Raw genomic sequence first — 20,199 nt, 5'->3', positions numbered from 1 at the left:
AGGCTGCACGCCGCAGAAGTTAAAATTCTAGCTTACGCAGATGACGTCGCCGTCTTTTGTGAAGACAGGGAAAGCGTGGTCGAGGCTGTCCGCCTTGCAAGATCCTTTTGTAGGTACACTGGTGCCCAGATAAACTTCGAAAAAAGTGTTGGGATATGGCATGGAAGATGGGACGCGACACCCACAAAATTCGCCGGTATGCAGTGGACTACAGTGCCTTCACTGTATCTAGGAGTGCCCCTTGAGCACTATCGGGACTCGACGCAGTTGTGGACCGGACAAATAGAATCAATGAAAGAAAAGATAAAAGGATGGCAGGGCAGGGGATTGTCAGTGTTTGCACGTGCTTCAGCTTGCAATGTTTTTTTGATTGCCAAAGTTTGGTACATACTGCAAGTAATGTTCATGTCCCGTGTAAACGTTCAAAAATGCATCGAGTGTTTGCTACCTTCATCTGGAACTCCACTTGGGAGCGATCCAGCCGAACAAATCTTTTTCGCACAGTTCGAAATGGGGGCCTTGGGCTCTCACACTTGTTCATTAGACAGATCGTATCGCGGTTCTTCTTCCTGCGAGATGAAAGAAATGTTTTTCTCCGTACAGTAATTCAGGCGAGAATGGCAACAGAACTGCCTAAATTTGTTGTGTCCACATCCAGTGTTATCTGTAGAAGAGCGACTGGTTACTATCGTGAAGTCGTTGCATCTTTTAGAATACTCTGCGCACGTTTTTCGCTGGAGTATTTGTGCTCAGTGAGAAGAAAGAAACTGTACGCAGATTTAGTTGACAGCATGCTACCTATCCCACTGTATAGGAGTGTTCACTGTGGAGGCCCAGGAAAAGATGTGCTGAAACGAGTCAAAAGGATGCCTGTAAGACCTGCTGCGAAAACTTTCTTTTTCCACCTACACACGAACACCCTCCCCGTTAAAGTATGGCTAGAACAGAAAGGAATATTCGTGCCCTGGACTACCAATTGCCTGCTGTGTAAAAAGCCTGAAACAATTGAACACGCCTTCATTGAGTGTTGGGACGCTGTCTTTCACTGAGACATCTTGCAGCGCACTCTTAAAAAAGAACTCCCCATAAACCCCTATGGAATTCGATTCCTTCCAGTTGAAAGTGATGAGGGGTTACCGTTCGACATGTTCATGTTGCTGGGCCTCCACAGTTTGTGGAAGACAAGAATGGCTGTACGTCATGCTGATGTGAATGTGTGCTCTGCGCGAGAAAACTTCATTGAAAGTAGGTCACTGTTACGAGAAGTGTATCGTGCACAAGGCGAAACCCCAGACTGGGTAAGCATCCTTGATGAGCTGGTGTGCCTCAAGAAATTTTAGCGACCATCCCACCTGATGTGATGTGGGTGCACTGTGTATATGAATTTGTTTTTTTAGTGTGTGTTAGTGTCTAAGCAGGCGATAAAGGAAAAAAAAGCCTCGGTAGCCGAGTAGGCAGCGCGTCAGTCTCATAATCTGAAGGTCGTGAGTTCGATCCTCACTCGGGGCAAAGGCGGCACTCTATTTTTGCTCCCTGACGCGATGGTGCACTGATATTTAGGCATTATACTGAAAGTATATTCCAATCTTATGCGGTGTAACTGCTTCACGCTATTTTACTTTCTCAACTCCATCTAAAATAGCAGTAAGGAGATTCGGCACGTCTTGCCGTGCACCCTGTCTGCCTCGGTAGCGCAGTGTGATTCCACTTCCGGCCACCGAGCGTGACGAACGTGTATATCACGGGCTCCGTAGGAGCGGCTTCAGTGGTCCAGACGGGCCGCGGTAACATGATTTCTGCCTCGGATAACGAGTACCAAGTTGTTTTGCCTAGTCTGCCGACAGGGCGTTTTGTTTTGAATACGGTTTTCCTACACTGCGATATCAGGGCCCACCCATACCGGGTGGAAGATTTTCGCGACGCGCTCGCTCAGTTATCGCTCCTGCCGGAAGTGGCTGCCCTCGGGGCCTACCGTATGAGCCATGTGTGGGCCGTGACCTTCAAGGACAGCGACGCGGTGAAAAAGATCGTCAGCGTTGGAGAGCTGCAGGTCAAAAAGGGCCGGTGTCTCGTCATTGACCCCGCCAACCAGGACGTACGCCTGAAAGTGCATTGGCTGCTGCCCAGCATTCCTGACGAGGACGTAAGCCTTGCATTCGCGCCGTTCGGAAAGGTCACGGACACCGTCCGCGAGCGCTGGCGGGTTCACGGCGTGGCTGATAAGAACTCAACAACAAGGCTGGTTACGCTGAAGTTGAAGCCGGGCGTAAAGCTCGACGACCTTCCGCATCAGGTGAGCGTCGCCGGCGAACTGGCTCTCGTGGTTGTGCCGGGCAGAGCTCCTCTCTGCTTACGCTGCCGCGGCATGGGCCACATTCGACGCGAGTGCCGTATTACACGGTGTGGCGCCTGCCGACGCTTCTGTCATGATGACAGTCAGTGCGAGCGCACGTACGCTGGCGTGACCGGACCCGTAGGCAACGAGGACAGCTCTGCCCTACTCATGGACGAGGCAGACATGGAAGACACGTCGTCCGTAGTGGGTGCAGCAGCCGACGTCGTGGCAAAGTCGGTGGTACGGCTTCAACCGGAGGAGAAACAAGTCGCTCAAGCTGTAGCCACAGGACACCAACAAGCGACTACAGAGGGCATTGCGGCCATGCCGAATGCTGAAGAGAAAACCCCACCTGAGACGGAGGCGACCTCGTGCCTCGTTGAACCTGAAGGCATGGACACCCTTACCGCTCCAACTAGCCAAACGACGGTGAAACGGCCCCACAACCAGACCGTTAGCCGGACGGCGAAACAGGACGGCAGCGGCGGAGACGAGCCACCACACAAAGCGCCAGGTATAAGGAGGTCGACATTGAAGCTGCGGCCGAACATTACGGTCGATCCACGGCAGGCGGGAAACCGCCTCCGTAATTCCGTGCTGTCTAGTTCTAGTGGGGTTGGGGGGTTGGTGAGTGCAATGGCCATCATCCTGAGCGCTAGTTTTTTAGAACCTTGCCAGGAAAGGGGGCCCAAGTTGCACTTGAGTGCCCTTTCCGGAAGGTCGAGCTGCGTCTCCATTATAGGCATTCGATGTGGTTATCGGCGCACCTTCATGAGCGCTCATACTTGTGTAACTGTGATGGGCACCATTCTACCGTGTAGTCATGGCGGTTAATGTCGAAGGAACGCTACGTGTAGCTACGTTAAATATACGAGGGCTCAGTGCAAGAAGACGGCAATGTCAGCTAAGTCGTCTCCTCTTGGATAATGACTTATATATAGTAGGAATCCGAGAAACGAAAATTGAGAGCCAAGAGCTAACCGACAGAATGGTGTCCAATTTTAGAGCGCACTTTGACGTGTGCGTTTGTCACGCGGTTGGTGGATCAGGCGGCTGCGCTATATTCCTAAGAAATAATTTTGGCATTTGTGTGCAGTCAGTGTTTTCGTGTGAAACTGGGCGCCTCTTAGTGGCTGATTTTTGTTTTGAGGATGTGGATTACCGTGCTATTTGTATCTATGCGCCGAATATTGAAACGGACCGTCGATCTTTCTTTGAGCGTCTTGAAGCGTACGTAAACTGTTCCAAAGTCGTAATACTGCTGGGTGATTTTATCTGTGTTTGCTATGCTGAAGACCGAGCAAAACGTTCACGCGTTCGTGATAAGAGTGCCGAATTTCTAAACGCTGTGCTGCATGATTATGACCTGGAAGATGTGGGTACTGTTTTTGCCAGCGGTAGTCGCCCGCGATTTACCCACTTCCAACGTGACAGCCACGCTCGATTAGATAGATTATACGTGTCAGCCGAACTAGTGCCCTTATGTTGTGAATATGATGTGCAAGCTGTAGCATACAGTGATCACTGCTTGGTAACTGCCATGTTCGGGAAAGGACAGAGCAAACGGCCCTTTAACTGGGATCTCTGGAAAATGAATGCGCAGTTGTTGAATGACGATCCTTTTGTCGATGCTGTAGCGAAGGAACTAGAAAACCTGACTTCAACCAAGCCATTAAGCTTTGCCATTCGATGGGAAGAATTTAAACAGAAAGTAAAAACAATGGCCATTGAAAAAAGCAGTGTCATTCGACACAACCTGAAACAAGCAGAAACAAAGCTTCGCCAGCAATTGCATTTTTTTATTAGCATGGAAAGTGTCGAGCCTGGTGTGTATGTTAACGAATTAAAGGAAGTGAAAACTGAACTGGAAAAGATGGATACCGAAAAATACAAAGCAGCACTAGTGAGATCAAGATCGGAGAAGTTGTGGGCGGGAGAAACTCCTACGAAACGAGCTTTATCAGACGAGAAAAAGTACGTTTTTCGGAAAGAAATCCGCCAGCTAGCTAAAGGCAATCACATTACATCCGACAAAAATGACATCAAGCAAGGGATCGCCGATCACTTTAAAGCAATTTAACTCATCCGCGGAATCCGAAATGTAGCTACCAGAATGAATTTCTCTCACTGATGCCAAAGCTCGATGAAGAAGTCAGGACACGGCTGGAACTGCCAATTAGCCTGAGTGAGATAGAGTGCGCAATAGACGAGTTATCCATCAGTAAAGCACTTGGCCCAGATGGCTTGGGGGCCACTTTCTATAAAACCTTCAAGGCTGCATTGGCTCGAGTTCTTCACGAAGTTATCAGCGAAGCGTATGAGCGAGAAAGATTGCCCTTGTCATTCACAACCTCTTATATTGTGCTAATTCCGAAGAGTGATGATGAGAAAAAACTTTTGTTGCCAGGGTCATATCGCCCGATAACTCTACCCAAGGTCGACTATAAAATATTCACTAAAGTTTTAGCCAAACGACTGCAAAGTGTAATTAAAACATTGGTAGGGCCGCACCAGACTTGTGGCATTAAAGGCCGCAGTATCACAAGAAATGTACACGTGGCTCGAAGTGTGCTTGAGTGTTGCGATGTGATTGGCGATCACGTCTCGATGATGCAGATCGATTTGGCAAAGGCTTTCGACCTCGTTTCGCACAACGCTTTGTTCTCCATACTGGAACATGCGAACGTTGGCAACGTCATAACAGAAGGCGTCATGATGGCGTACAGAGAATGCTTAACGCGGATAATTGTTAATGGGGAGCTCACCGATAGCATTCGCGTGCTCTCATCGGTGCGGCAAGGATGCCCGCTGTCGCCCCTTCTATTTGCTATGTATCTCGAACCACTCTGTTTGGCGATCAGAAATAATGAGCGCATAGCAGGCTACCGGCTGCAGGCAGCACACGTTAAAGTTTTGGCATATGCCGACGATATCGCGATTTTCTGCACAACCAAAGCGAGCATTAAGGAGGCAACGACTGTCGTTGAAAAGTTTTGTGATTCAACTGCAGCCCAGATAAACTGGGAGAAGTGTTACGGCTTCTGGCATGGTAGTTGGAAAGACACGCGGGAGACTTTTTATCGACTGAAGTGGTCGACGCGTTACCAAAGCGATACTTGGGTGTGCCTCTAGGAAATTATCGTGAACTTGAACCGCACTGGCTCGATCAAGTGTCGAAAGCAAAGGAAAAGGCTGACGGGTGGAGAGGAAAACAATTGTGAATGTTTTCTAGAGCCACTGTTTGCAATCTTTTTTTAGTTTCAAAGATATGGTACGTTATGAATGTGTTGTGTGCTGCGAGGGTAAGCGTACAAAAAGTTCACCGTGTTTTTGCTATTTTCATTTGGGCCTCCACCTGGGAAGTCGAACGAACTTGTTCCTCCCGGTCAAGAAAGGTGGGCTTGGTTTAGCTCATTTGTTTCTGCGACAAGTCGTGTCACGCTTTGTGTTTTTACGGGATCAAAACGATCCTTTTCTCCGAACAGTGATACAGGTACGGCTGTGTAGACAACTTCCAGGATTCATTGTTTCGACTGTTCACAATATGCGAGGAGCAGTGACTGGTTACCTACGTGAAGTGGTATGTTCATATAAGATGTTGAAAGTACGTTTTTCACAGCAATACCTGTCCACCGTTACCAAGAAAAAACTATACATAGATCTCGTGGACACGATGTTCCCTCCACCTTTGTACCGTTTTCCGCAACGTGGAGGCCGAGGACAAGACGTTCTAGAGAGAGTGAAAAAAATGCCAATACGGCCGTCAGCTAAACCTTTTTTCTTCAAATTGCACGCAAACACACTTCCCGTTAAGACCTGGCTTCACGGGAAGGGTATTTTCATTCCCTGGAGCACCGACTGCTTATTATGTAAAAAACCGGAAACAATAGAACATGCATTCCTACATTGTTGGGACGCCATCTTTCACTGGGATGTTCTGCAGAGAACATTGAAAAAATAGTTACCCCTGGACCCATATGGAATACGCTTCTTACCGATTGATATCACCGAGGATGTCCCGTATGACCTTATTATGATCTTGAGCCTCCACGCTATGTGGAAAACTAGATTGCAATTTCAAAACGGAGACGTTGTTCGACCGGCTCGCGAAAACTTCATTGAGAGTGTTGTGTGTGTGAGCGATGCTTTCAATGCGCTGCCTGATCCACCACAATGGATCTTCTTATTTGATGAATTAGCGTTGTTCAAAAGATTTTAGCACCGTGTTGGCCAAAGTGTGGTCCACACGTTTTATCTTTCTAAACATTGATTGAGTACGTCGAAGACAGCAAAAAAGAAAAAAAAAAGCTTTGGTAGCGCAGTAGGCAGTGCGGCAGTCTCATAATCTGAAGGTCGTGAGTTCGATCCTCACTCGGGGCAAAAGCGGCGCTCTATTTTTGCTCCATGACGCGATGATGCACTGATATTTAGGCTGTTACGTTTCGCCTACAACGCGCGGTAATGCCGGCGCGGATGCAACGGACGCCGGGGCTTCGTTCAAAGCGGCGGACATTTTGGCCCGTTCGACGCCGCCGCAACGCCTCCCCGCCAAGCGTGTCCAGGCGTGTTTCAGTGCCACGTGTCTTCGTGTGTGCGTGTGTGTGTGTGTGCCCACGCTTGTCAAAGCGCGGCAGCCGGGGAGCGAAGCTCCCCAAGTGAGGAGCCAGGAGGTCTGTCCGTCGGCGGGTTGGCGATGCGTCACTACACTCGTCTCAACATGTCTCTCAGCTCGGCCGTGCTCCGCCGTCGCGTGGGCTCCGTGCTCCGCCGTCGCGTGGGCTCATCCCGTGACCTTCCTTCTTGCCCACGACGCCGAGAGTATAAGAGCAGCTGCCCCCGGACGCCGAGAGAGAGGCTCCGATTTCTTCTGTTGAGTTACGTGCTCTCCCGTCTCTCCACTTCGGTCGACCTGACCGGCCGCTCTTTTGCTATGTTAGAATAAACAAGTTGTTCCGTTACCAGTCTACTCTTGCTTTGCCGGGACCTTCGGATGCTTCCAGTGCCCCAGGCCGCCAGGCCAACGCTACCCTTGGGGCTTGCGACCCATTGGCAATAACGGGCGTCAGCACCGAGACCCCAACAAGGCATTATACTGAAAGTATAGTCTATTCTTATGCGGTGTAACTATTTCACACTATTTTACTTTCTCAACTCCGTCTACAATATCAGTAAGGAGATTCGGCACGTCTTGTCGTGCACCCAGTCTGCCTCGGTAGCGCAGTAGGCAGCGCGTCAGTCTCATAATCTGAAGGTCGTGAGTTCGATCCTCACTCGGGGCAAAGGCGGCGCTTTCATTTGTGTCCCTGACCCGATGGTGCACTGATATTTAGGCATTATACTGAAAGTATATTCCGTTCTTATGCGGTGTAACTGCTGCACGCTGTTTTACTTTTTCAACTCCGACCGAAACAGCAGTAACGAGACTGGACGTGTCTCGTCGTGTGCCCTGTCTGCATCGGTAGCGCAGTAATTCCACTTCCGGCCACCGAGCGTGACGGACGTGCGCATCATGTGCTCCAACGGAGCGGTATCAGCGGCCCAGCTTGGCTGTGGAAACAGGTTTGCTGGCTCGAGTGACCAGTATTAAGAAGTTATTTTGCCGCGGCTGCCAACAGGTCGAATTGTTTTAAATACGCTGTTTTTGCACGCCGACGTCAGAGCAAGGCCCTACAAGGTCGAGGACTTTCGCGACGCACTGGTTCGTTTGGCACAGCTCCCCGAGGTTGTCGCCTTGGGGGCGTACCAAATGAATCACATCTGGGCTATCACGTTCAAGAGTGTTGAAGGAATGAAGAAGCTGCTTTCAGTCCGTGAAGTGACTGTTAAAGAACGACGGTGCATTGTCATTGATCCGGAGGACGAGGACGTGAGGATGAAGATCCACTGGATTTTGTACAACGTGCAAGACGAAGATGTGCGAACAGGCTTTGCACCTTACGGAACGGTGACGGAAGTCGCCAAGGAACGCTGGCGCGTTCAGGGAGTCATGGACAAAGGTTCGTCAACGCGTTGTGTGTTCTTGAAGTTGAAGCCTGGAGTTACAATTGATGATCTGCCTCACCAGCTACGCATTGCTGGAGAGCAGGCCCTCGTTGTGGTTCCTGGAAGAGCCCCGCTTTGCCTAAGGTGCCATACCTCAGGACACGTCGGACGTGAATGCAAAGTTCCCCGTTTCAGTCAGTGCCGTCGCTTCGGCCATGACCAATCGCAGTGCGTCAAAACGTACGCAAATGTCACAGGGCACATGAGAGGAGAAGACGACTCCGAACTTCTCATGGATGCGGACGAATCCGAGGAGGCAGCGAGAACTGCAGAAAAGAATACGCCACAGGCAGCGCCTAACGACGTCAAGGGGGGCGTGGTAGCGACACAGACTGAAGACCAGACCACTGGGTCGAAGCAGGGTGTTGTAGCCCCGAAGATTGATGCAGCGGGACTGAGTACAAGTACTGCTACGGAAGCAGTACATGGAAAACCTCAAGAGGAGAGAGAAGGCATGGACGTCGTCCAACCAAGCATGAGTAGTGCTCCAGCAAAGAGGACACACGACAAGGCATGTGTCGAAGAGGTTCAGCATCCTTCTGCGAGTATCGATGAACCACCCCCCAAATCGGGAGGGCAGCGCCGGCCGACGTTTCGCCCGAAGCCCAACATCCCGCCGGACAAAAAGCCGGCGAAGACTACACCGACGTAGCAACCATGGCTCCCTTCTGGCTTGACAGGGGACGAGAGGCGAGGCACAACAGGACTACGACGACCAGCGCGCTGAGGCTGCGCCAGCCTGCTGCAGAAAGCGAGCACGCCTCTTGGGTGGGCTCGAGAACCCTTGGGAAGGAAAATTGCTGAGCTTCACTTCTCGGTGTGTTAACGCTGAAGGTGAGGACGAAGCCGTTCGGCCTATTCAAATTGTCGCGCACATGGCAGGCAGAACAGAAGCAGCACTTAAATTTGCCACGTTTAATGTAAGGGGACTGGCAGCGAGGTGACGTCAGTATCAATTAAGTCGCCTCCTGCTTGAGAACGATGTGGACGTAATGGCAGTGCAAGAGACCAAGGTGGACAGTGAAGCTCAGACGAACTGCATGGTTGAGCCTTTAGAAGCCGTTACAATGTATGCGTGTGTCATTCTCTTGGTACGTCGGGAGGGTGTGCCATTTTATTTCGAAATTCTTTAGATGTTATTGAAGAATCTGTTACAGTTTTCAACACCGGGCGTTTTGTGATGTGTGATTTTTCGTATCTTGATTTACAGTGGCGCGTAATGTGTGTGTATGCCCCAAATAAGGAAAATGAGCGCAAAGCTTTCTTCGAAATGGTCCAGCCCTAGCTGAAGTCTCCTAGATACATTATTCTGATGGGTGACTTCAACTGCGTATGCATGCCCGAAGACAGAGTTACTAACGCGACCATTCGAAACCAGAGCTCGTTACTTTTGAATGCAATTGTCCTGGAGCACAATTTGGAAGACGTCGGGAGTGCTCTGTCAGAAGGTGCCCGTCTGCCGTTCACACATTTCCAACAAGCAAGTCATGCAAGACTTGACAGGGTTTATGCGTCTGCTGGCCTTGTTCCAATGTGCAGTGACTACTTGATTAAAAACGTTGCGTTCCGTGATCATTGCATGGTATGTTTACAATAGGAACGAAGGCCAAAAGGTCGAAGTTCAACTGGGAACTATGGAAATTTAATGTAAGGCTTCCTGAGGATGAACGTTTTGTGCTTACAGTAAAAGAAAAAATGGACTGTTTGCAAACTGGTGATCAGAGGGACATTATTGGAAAATGGTAACATTTTAAAGAAGAAATAGAAATGATCGCTATAGAAAGAGCGAGTGCTCCGCGCCAAAGCGACAAGGCAGACGAAAAAGGATTTCAGAGCCGCTTAGATTTGCTGCTGAGGTTGGAAAGTGCTCAGCCGGGCCAGTGCGAAAAAGAAATAAAAGAAACAAAAAATGAGTTAGAAGTGATGGATAAAGAGAAATATAAAGGAGCGGTCATACGCGCACGTGCAGAACGGTTGTGGTTTGGCGAGCGGTCCCTGTCCGACGAAAAACTATATGCAGTAAAGAATGAGATAAAAGCGACAGAGTACAAGGGAGAAATGGCTGGTGACTCTAACACTATTCAACGTGCGTTTGTTGATTATTACGAAGGACTACTGGGTCACGAGTCACGTGTTGAAGAAGGCCTCGCGGCGGAGTTTTTGGCACTGATGCCTATCTTAGAGGATGAAGTCAAGCTGGAGCTCTAGGCATCGATTAGTGCAGCGGAAGTAGAACGCGCAATCGACGAGTTAAGCTCCGGCAAATCACCTGGTCCCGACGGGCTGGGCGCAGCCTTTTACAAAGCGTTTAAGTTTGACATGGCGCATATTCTACATAGCGTAATTTAAGAAACATACGAAAAGCAGATGATGCCTCCGTCCATCCGAAGAAGTCACATCGTCCGAGTTCCGAAGAGTGAAGACCCAGTTAAGATATTGTCAGTCAGAGGGTATCGGCCCATAAGTCTCACGAATGTGGACTATAAGATATTCATGAAGGTTCTGGGCAGATGGTTGCAGAATGTAATAAAAGCTATCGTAGGCCAGCACCAAACGTGCGGGATTAAAGGACGTACGATAACGACAAATATTCACGTAGCACGGAGCATATTAGAATGCTGCGATGCATTTGATAAACGTGTAGCCATGTTGCAACTGGACATGGAAAAGGCCTTTGACCGCGTCAACCACCATATTCTGTTTTGTATCCTCGAACACGTGAATGTCAGCCGAGGGCTCTTGGAAGGCGTCAAAATGGCATATGCTGGTTGTACGGCCAACCTTATTGTTAATAAGCAACTGAGTGAAAGTATCGCTGTTCGTTCTTCCGTGAGGCAAGGGTGCCCATTGTCTCCATTGTTGTTTGCACTGTATCTCGAACCTTTTTGCCTGAAAATTATATGAAACGAAAAAGTGCGTGGCTTCACGATGTTGTCCACTGAAGTTAAAGTACTTGCGTATGCGGATGATATCGCCATTTTTTGCGAAGATAGGGAAAGTCTAACTGAAGTGGTGAAGGACGCGGCTAGGTTTTGCAAAGCCTCCGGAAGTGTGATAAACTGGGAAAAGTGTTTTGGTTTCTGGCACGGAAAATGGGATTATGCGCCTGAAATGTTTGAGAGCGTTCAGTGGGCAACATCACCTATCAAATACTTGGGGGTACCGCTAGACCACTATCGAGAACCTGCAAAGTATTGGGAAGCGGAAACTGAGCACACACGGGAATGTACGCACAAATGGGGTGGCCGCGATCTTTCAATTTTTGCTCGGGCCACAGTATGTAACCTCTTTGTGGTGGCCAAGGTATGGTATGTGCTGCAGGCACTGTGTATGTCACGGACCAGCGTCCTGAGATTGCACCGAGCTTTCGCAGTGTTCATTTGGGGGTCGAGTTGGGAGAAGGCAAGTCGCACAAATCTATTTCTGTCCTTTAGAAAGGATGGCCTAGGTTTGGCTCATTTGTTTCGTAGGCAACTTGTGTCAAGATTTATGTTCCTCCGAGACCAAAAAGATGCTTTCCTGCGTACGGTAATGCAAATTTGGTTGAAAGAGGCACTGCTTGAATATGTTGTATCATCCAGCCCTGTGAAACGCGTACGGGTGCGGGGCTTTCTTTGGGAGGTTGCGCGCGCTTTTCAGTGCTTGAAAGTTCGCTTTTCTGCACAGTATCTTGCTGATGTTAGAAGGAAACAACTTTATAAAGACCTTATTGACACTATGTTGCCTATACCTTTGTATCATTCCATATACTGTGTTGGCTCTGAAGGGAATGTACTGAAGAGAGTGAAAAAGATGTCGCTGCGGCCCTCAATGAAATCATTCTTCGTTTAGCTGCACACTGGCACACTGCTCGTGAAACCATGGCTACAAGAGAAAGGAATATTTGTCTCATGGTCCACAAACTGTCTAATCTGTAGAAAACCGGAGACTATAGATCACATGTTCCTTCACTGCACAGACGCTGTATTTCACTGGGACGTCTTGCAACGAACTTTAAAAAAGCAGCTTCCAATATCACCTTATGGCATAAGATTCGGTAGATAGCGGAGACGAAGTGCCGTGGGACATGTTTATGCTTATCAGCTTACACAGTATATGGAAAAATCGAATGGCGTTTAGGCATGCAGATGAAACTATCCTCCTTGTACGAGAGTACTTTATTGAAAATGTGTCTTATGTAAGAGATGTGTTTAAGGTTCAAAAAGAACAGCTGGAATGGCTCCCATTAATGGATGACCTCGCCAAACTGAAACGCTTTTAATCCTTTGGTGTGAGCTGGCCAGTGCACCGCTCGCATCTTTTACTTGTAAAGCGATATTAGTGTTTTGTATGTCTTTCATTGTGTCATGTACCAAGAAGGTAATAAAGAAAAAAAAAGCCTCGGTAGCGCAGTAGGCAGCGCGTCAGTCTCATAATCTGAAGGTCGTGAGTTCGATCCTCACTCAGGGCAAAGGCGGCGCTCTATTTTTGCTCCCTGACGCGATGGTGCACTGATATTTAGGCATTATACTGAAAGTACATTCCAATCTTATGCGGTGTAACTGCTTCGCACTATTTTACTTTCTCAACTCCGTCTAAAATAGCAGTAAGGAGATCGGACACGTCTTGTCGTGCACCCTGTCTGCCTCGGTAGCGCATTCCACTTCTGGCCACTGTGGTGTTCGGACACTAGAGGACGAACACTAGAGGACGAAATATAGAAACGTCTTGAACTGCGTATAACTTTACAGGAGATAACAGACGTTGACGTACCCGAATTGCACAACAAGATTAATCGTTATAAAGTCTCTGGGTGACCCCATTAATATCATGCGTTCAGTGCGCCTAGGCTGTCTCCTCAGTCCGCTGTTTTTTGCTATCTACGTAGAAGCAATGTGTGTAGCAATTAACGAAAATGATAAAGTACGTGGTTTTAGATTATCAGCGACAGAAGTGAAGCTGCTGGCCTATGCAGATGACATTGCAGTGTGTTGCACTGACAAACCAAGTGCAACTTAAACAATATCGGTAGCGAAACATTTCTGTGTTGTCACGGGTAGCATAATAATTTGGGGTAAATCCCTCGGCCTGTGGCGCAGGGAATTGTTTACTGCACCGCACAACTTCGCGAACGTCAACTGGGTCAAAACTCCGACGAGGTATCTTGGTTTTCCCCTCAATAGCTGCAATAGTAGCGATGAATATTGGAGGAGTCAAAGAGATGAAACGGAAGAAAAGTAGACGGATGGAAAGGTAAGAAGGTGTCTACTTTTGCAAGGGCGACAGTCTGTAATACGTTTTTGTCACTAAGTTATATTAGGTCATCCACGAGTTGAATTGCTCTAGAGCAAACGTGCAAATGCTGCCCGGAGTGTTTGCAGTCTTCATCTGGGGCTCAACACGGGAAAGGTGCTGCCGAACAAATTCGTTCAGTAGACCGAAGGACAGGGGTGTGGGTTTGGCGCATCTTTTTGCTCAACAACTGGTAAACCGGTTTTTGTTTTTCCGCAATGTGCGCAATCCTTTTCTGCGCGCCATAAGTCAGCTCAGGTTGAGCAACGCTTTGCCGACACATGTTAGCTTTGCCGGCACATGTTAGTGTGAGATTTCTTTCTGTTCGATTTTCAAATGATAACTTTTGTGAAGTGAAAAGGGAAACATTGTACAAGGATGTGTGGGACAGTTTTTCCAGTGCCGTTATACAAAGCCATATACAGTGGAGGGACAGTTCTTGACGTTCTTAAACGGGTAAAACGCATGCACATACCACCAGGGGTAAAAACATTTTTACAGCGGAGCTGTATACCTCTACCATCCAAATTAATTTTCGTGTCGTCGTAAGCAGTAACTCCCCATACGTGCGCCGATCCTGGAGACTGTGCAATGCCGGGCCGACCTGCCGTGGCGATGCAGGAGGCGTTAAACCACGGCCGCTGGATAATTTTTTTATTTATCCAGCGGCCGTGGTTAAACACTCCCCATACGTGGATCAATGCAGGGCCGACCCGCGGCAGAGATGAAGCAGGCTTTAAGCACTCCCCATACGTGGGCCGATACCGAAGATAGTGCAATGCCGGGCCGACCTGCGGCGGAGGTGCAGTTCGCCATTGTGGGCCAACATACACAGCTTCGCAGGTCATCCTTCTTCACAGAGTGGAAGGGAACAGAGATTTTTTTTCTTTAAGCTGCACACCGGAACGCTCTCCGTGAAGACTTTCATGGAAGAACGGAGTGGTATCTTGCCGTGGGGATCGCACTGCTTGATCTGCAAGAAACCGGAAACCATAGATCACGGTTTCTTGGAATATTGAGAGGGGGTTTTCTTCTGGGACGTCTTAACGCGAACTCTGAAAAAACAGTTAGCAGTGGGCCCTCAAGGGATCCGGTATCTGACAATTAAGGATGATGATGGGGTCCCATATGACTTTATTATGTTGGATGCTCTCCCCTGTGTATAGGTGGCTCATATGGCAGCGTACCATTGCGATCCTGACGCTAGGCGCGCTCGTGTTTTTTTCAAAAATGCATGTCACGATTTATTGAAATACAGAAAATTCAAGAATGCGTCCTGGATTTGCTGTCGAGGATAGAACCTCTGACAGCCACGAAGGAATTAGTTTGACAACGCCTGCCCAATATGGGCAGACGGCTTCTTTGTGCGGTTTGTCTCTTTTCTTTTTTTTAACATATAGCATTTGTGATACTTGAATGCGTGCTAACTGTATGTTCTGTCGAAGACCGGCAGTTATGCCGAAGACCGGCAATTAAAAAAGAAACAGGACGCACCACGTGCGCTGATGAGAAAACGTCACTGCAGGGCAAACACAGGCGTCGCTAATTCGATCCCCACAGACGGACCATTTTTGTCATTCTTTTCCTTTTTTGTTTGCGTTCTTTTTTGCCTATTTGTTTGTTTGCTCCACTCTATAGTTCAATCCTCACGGATCCTGCCGATCCTACCTTTACGAATGTACGCTGACTCGATCCATGGCGAAAACCTTAGAGCTGCCGGATATTTTAGTGAGCAGGAACCTGCCCGGGATCATTAAGACAGCAAAACACATGAACTTCCTTAAAGAAAGATAAGACATATTAATGCTAGCACACCAGACTTGGTACGCTGAGTGCTGAAATCTGGAGGGTGCAATGTTCGGTAACCAAACTGACACATACCTTTCGTGCGCCCGCTGTGGTGGGTGGAGGTCCTGTGCCCGCCCGCCTGTCCGTTGCGGGTCGACGTTCACCACAGCGACGACGTGAGGGGCATAAATACAAGATCACCGTGTCCACCGTGCAACAGGAACCCATCTCAGGAGTTCGTTGAGGGTGTGTGACAGTACGCCCGACGTGCATTGACGCGAAAACGTCACTGCAGGCGAATACCCGCATCGAAGTGTCAATCCCCACATTTTAGACTTCCGGGCCCGGTAGTGCACGGACGTGGCTGACGTGAGCTCCGTCGGAGTGGCATCATCAGCACAGCAGGGCGGTGGTTCTAGGTTGTTCGCCAACGAGGATTCGTATTATCAGGTTCTACTGCCTCAACTACCAACAGGGGGACAACAGGGCGACCAGTACTTTATTTTCGCATGCTGATGTGCGTGCAAGGCCATATCGGGCGGAAAACTTCCGTGACATGCTGTCAAGCATGAAGCTGCTGCCTGAAGTTGTCGCCCTAGTGGCCTATGAAATGAGCCACGTGTGTGCCATGACTTTTATACTTGGCGACGGAGCGAAAGAATTGGCACGGGCAAAGGACTTGAAGGTGAAAGACAGACCATACATCGTCATCGACCCTGGAAATCAAGCAATGCACCTCAATCTACATTAGATGCTGCATAAGTGCCTGACGAAAACATTCGTGAAGCCCTGGAGCCTTACGATCGAGTCACGGACATTGCGAGAGAGCGGTGGTGGGTGTATGGCCGGCAAGATAAAGGTTGTTCGACAGGCCTGGTTACCCTGATGCCGACGAAGGGACCGGGGCCGGGCGACGTGCCTCATCTGTTAAGGATGGCCGGTGAGGAAGCTCTAGTGGTGATTCCTGGAAGAGCACCGCTCTGCCTTCGTTGCCGCAAAACAGGACACATCCGGCGCGACTGCCGCGTCTCGCGCTGCACACGTTGTCGTAGTGACGGCCATGACGAGTGACAGTGCTTGAGGGCATACGCAAGCGTGACGGGGCCGACGGCTGCGAATGAAAGCAGTGAACTTCTTATGGACGAAGGGGATGCCGAGGAACCCTCTGCTGGAAGCACTAACGAGGTGAAGGCTGCAGCGACAACCACCGCAACCGCAGGGGCAAACGACTGCACGAGCGGTGGGTGTGCCAGGAACGACAACGCGACCTGTGAGCAAGGAGGCGGCCGTTGATGTACATAAGCAGGACACCGCGACTAAAAAAACGCCTGACGTCTCGACTATGGCATCAGCTGGTAACGAAGCAATGAACGTTGCCAATGCTGGTGTGGTGGCTGGGAAGAGGACGCACAAGGAGCCAAGAAACGACGGCAGCACAACTTGCGCGTCTAACAGCGAGGAACCGCCGCCAAGGTCGGTGGTAAAGCGCCGGTCGTCAGTATGGCCGACACCGAATATCCGTCGGACAAAAGGCCGGCGGCGCCGCCACCTAATAGTTGAACAGACATGTGCCTGCACAGTAACTCGGACGCGAGCTCGCGAGTGCCCATCGCTACCGATGGGTCGGGGTAGTGTGCTGCTACTCAAGGAAGGTATTCTTGCGTACTGCACTTAAATGTCTTGCGAACCAGCTCATCTGTCTGTTAGCACTCGTAGACATAACTATAAGTGGAATTAGAAATGCTACGTGTGATTATATACGTTTTTCTCTACTGATTGCCTTTGTCACTTATTTACAATGGACTTGGAGAGGGGAATACAATAATTAATGTACGCGGCCTCGCATCGAGGCGGAGGCAGTAGCAGCTCAGCCGACTATGCGTTGAAAATGAACTCGATAATATAGCCGCAGAAGAGACGAAAGTTGAAAGCGAGGAGCAAACAAACAGAATTGGTAATACCTTTCAGAGCATATTATTAGATATCCACATGGTCACTCTATCGGCACGTCTGGTAGTTGCGCAGTCTTGGTTCGAAGGGCTATTGGTATTAGCGAAGACATTGCTACTGTGAGCGAAAGCGGGAGATCTATAATTCTTCATTTTTCTTTTAACGGATCACAATGGAGGATTAGATCTATGTATGCGCCATATGATATCAATGAAAGTTGTCGTTTATCCTCGAACCTAGGAGAGTACCTTCGTTGTGAGAAGCACATCATCTTCCTTGGTGACTTTGTGTGTGTTAAGCAGAAGATCATTCTAAACGTACTTTCCCGCGGCACAAGTGTGCAGTGATTTTGAACGCTTTAGTAAATGATTACAACCTAGAAAACGTTGGTCGCCTTTTGGCCAGTACTTTGCAGCCGCAATTTACACACTATCAGCAAGATAGCCCGGCACGACTTGACAGAGCTTATATCTCAATAGATCTTGTGCCTCTGTGCGATAACTATGTTGTGCAGCCGGTTTCCTTTAGCGATCACAGTATAATGTGGTTTGCACTCAGTGCCAACTAAAAAAGCCGCCATTCGATTGGTTGCTTTCTAAATTTAACGAAAAACACCCGAGTGATGACAGATCTGTAAACGGTGTAAAGCGCGAGATTAAAAACTTCTTGAGTAACGAGAGTGTACCTTGGGCAGAAGTATGAGAGAACCTTAAAGTTCGCGTAAAATTGTCGCAATCGCAATAGGAACTGCTAGACGATTCAATGAGAAAATGAAGGAAAATGAGCTCCAGAAGGAACTCAATTTTCTGGTTCTCATAGACAGCTTCGAACCTGGAAAATTTCGTGAAGAAATCAGAACGGTTAAAAGCGCGATGAAAGCTATCAAGAAGAAAAAATATAGAGCAGCTGTTATTCGGACGCGGTCGGAAATACTGTGGGTTGATGGAACGCCGAATAAACGCGCTATTCCTGAGGAAAAGAGGTACTCAAGGAAAAGTTAAGAAAGACAGTATAATTATTGTTATCAGGTTACTTCCGACATGAATATTGTCACGTAGTAGTGATGGTGAAGAAGGCAGCAAAACTGTAATTAACGAAACTAGCGTTTTATTGGGCGAACTTGTGCCCTCTAAAGCCGGCTACACTAAGAGAACAAAGCGACGAACACACTCGGCGATGGTCGAAAATCTGATTAGCGGGTCAAGCGCGTCGATTTTTATACATCAGTCGTCGAACGTTCCCGAGCAATCGCCGCGGCCCGCGTGTCTTTCACAAAGTTCTACACTATTCACGTCGCGCATACATGCAATTTTCGGTGACAGACAGCGGATGGAACCATCGATCACATTCCAGAAACTCCCGATACATGCAGGCGCGTCCTGCGCTGTGCGATAACATTTGTTAGGCGGTGAAACATGGTCGCCCAATAAAGAAAAACAAGTACACTGGTCAATATGATTGAACAGGCCTTTGCCGAACATTACCGCAAACTGTTCGGTGTCGCAATCCACGTGGGAGTCGTGTTTCGTAAATTTTATGCCGGGTGTTGATGACGAGGTAAAAACCAGTCCCGAAGAACCGATAAGGGCGCGAGAAATAGAACACGCGATCGATGAACTCCCTGCGGCCAAATCACCCAGTTCTGATGGCTCAGACACCGCGTTTTATACGGCACTTGCACCTGAGCTTGCTCAAGCGTTGGAGCATGTATACACTGAGGCATATGAAAATATGCGATTGCCACCTTCTTTTAGAAGTGCACACATGGTTTTAATAGCGAAAACAGATCACAAGACGCTTTTATCGGTTGGGCCATACAGGCCAATTAGCCTTACAAATACTGGTCATAAAATACTCATGAAGGTGTTGGCAAAGAGGCTTCAAACAGTCAGTACATATCTTGTCGGTGCGCATCAGACTTGCGGCATAAAAGGCCGCACCATTACTACAAACACTCCCGTAGCGCGAAGCGTTCTAGAGTGTTGCGACGCTTTCGCTAGACGGGTTGCTTTGTTGCAGCTCGACCTGGCGAAAGCCTTCGACCGCACGTACCGCGATGCTCTTTTTATTGTTTTGGAATTTATTAATGTAGGAGAACTTATTTTATATGGTGTCAGAATGGCCTACGACCAATGCACGACACAAATTGTAATCAATAAATCTCTAAGCGCAAACCTTTCACTGAGGTCTTCCCTCGGACAAGGGTGTCCCCTAACGATTGCTTTTTGAATTGCACCCAGAGCCTTTCTGTTTAGCAGTGCTACGCCACAAGAACATCTGAAGATTTAAGCTACATCTTCCTGAAGTCGAAGCACTGGCATACGCTGATGAAATCGCAGTCTTCTGCGAGGATCGTGAGAGCGTTCTTGAAGCTGTACGTCTTGTACTGAAATACGGTGAACAATCTGGATCTCAGATCAATTGGGGAAAGAGCATCTTTATATGGTACGGTTATTTGGACATTCTACCTGCTCATTCTGCAAACATCCGGTGGCCAGGAACGCCAGCTAAGTACTTGGGTGTGCCGCTCGAGCACTATAAAGATACCCCAGAGTATTGGGCTCATGAAGCTGATAGAATGACTGAAAAAGCAAAAAGTTGGCTTGACCGAGATTTATCAATGCTTTGACGCGCTTTTGTGTGCAACGTTTTTTAGTAGCGAAAGTGTCGTATGTCTTGCAAGTCTTATCAATGGGTCATTCAAGTGTGCAAAAAATGCACCGTGCTTTTGCCGTATTCATATGGGCTTCGAGTTCGGACACGGTAAGCAGAACCAGTTTGTTTCGTTCAGCCCACAGGGGTGGGCTAGGTCT

The 20,199-nt window shown here is 48.6% G+C and overlaps 2 non-coding genes across 2 annotated transcripts; both read left to right on the top strand.

Moving 5' to 3' along the window:
* The first annotated feature begins 7,541 nt into the window (after window positions 1–7,541).
* Window positions 7,542–7,614, top strand: TRNAM-CAU (transfer RNA methionine (anticodon CAU)). The gene has a single exon. It is a non-coding gene; the product is annotated as a tRNA-Met (tRNA).
* Window positions 7,615–12,754: 5,140 nt separating this feature from the next.
* TRNAM-CAU (transfer RNA methionine (anticodon CAU)) lies at window positions 12,755–12,827 on the top strand. The gene has a single exon. It is a non-coding gene; the product is annotated as a tRNA-Met (tRNA).
* The last annotated feature ends 7,372 nt before the right edge of the window (window positions 12,828–20,199 follow it).

The sequence above is a fragment of the Dermacentor andersoni genome, chromosome 3 (assembly GCF_023375885.2).
Source record: "Dermacentor andersoni chromosome 3, qqDerAnde1_hic_scaffold, whole genome shotgun sequence".
Lineage (NCBI taxonomy): Eukaryota > Metazoa > Arthropoda > Arachnida > Ixodida > Ixodidae > Dermacentor > Dermacentor andersoni.
The sequence above is the reverse complement of the archived record's forward strand: the minus strand, read 5'-3'. Positions and strand labels throughout refer to the sequence as shown.